The sequence below is a fragment of the Myotis davidii genome, unplaced genomic scaffold (genome assembly GCF_000327345.1).
Source record: "Myotis davidii unplaced genomic scaffold, ASM32734v1 scaffold514, whole genome shotgun sequence".
Taxonomy (NCBI): Eukaryota; Metazoa; Chordata; class Mammalia; order Chiroptera; family Vespertilionidae; genus Myotis; species Myotis davidii.
In genome coordinates, this window is record NW_006286236.1 from 139,790 (window position 1) to 140,627 (window position 838).

Here is an 838-nt window from a genome sequence, read left to right on the forward strand (position 1 = left end):
GGGGGGGGTGCTGACTTGGGCCCTCAGGAATGCGGTGGGGGTGGGGAAATTCCCAGCCCCAGCTTGGCTCTCCTGCAGCTTCCGGCTGCCTTTTCCTTAGGCCTGAACTCAGCATCTCAGCATCGGGTGAGGATCGAGGATCAAGGCCCCCACCTGAGGGGGGGGAGGAAGGCCTGTGGATCAAGCCAACCTCTGTGGCTTGGCCTTTCCCCAACTTTCCTATCCCGTGCCTTCTCCCAGCCCCGCACCTTCACACCCACAGCCGGCCTCTCAGAAACCCTCACTGCGGCGTGCGCCTCCTGGAACATTTCTGTGTTTGAGCTTGGGCCCCTCCGGCTCCCAGTGCTGGTCACCCGTGCCCTCGGAGAACCTTCCTGGCCCAGATGGGTAAGCCGAGGCTGCAAGCAGCTAGCTACCTAAGCCACTAAAGGTCACACAGCTAGGAGAGCTCCTGTCTGGATTGAAACCCGCTCTCCCTGGTCGGCACAGTGCACGCTGCCGCCTGGGCCCCGGGATGAGCTGCGGCTGGGACTGCAGGCTGGGCCTGAGGAAGCCGCTCCCCCGCCCCGTGCCTTCTGGACACCAGGAAAGTGTTCTCCACTTGGCTGTAGAGATCAGCCCCCCACGTGAAAGTGCTGGGAGATGACTCTTCAAGCTGGGAATTTTCCTCTCTGAGTGGGACTGTTTTTTCGCTGAAGGGATGCCCAGGAAAGAAACTTAACCCTACATTTCACTGTGCTCCCGGCTTTGCCTTCCCCACAGAGGATCCCTGGCTCAGGCACCCAGAGGAAGGACATGTTTTGGCACCACCCATCTGGGTTTCCACGTCCAGCGCCCA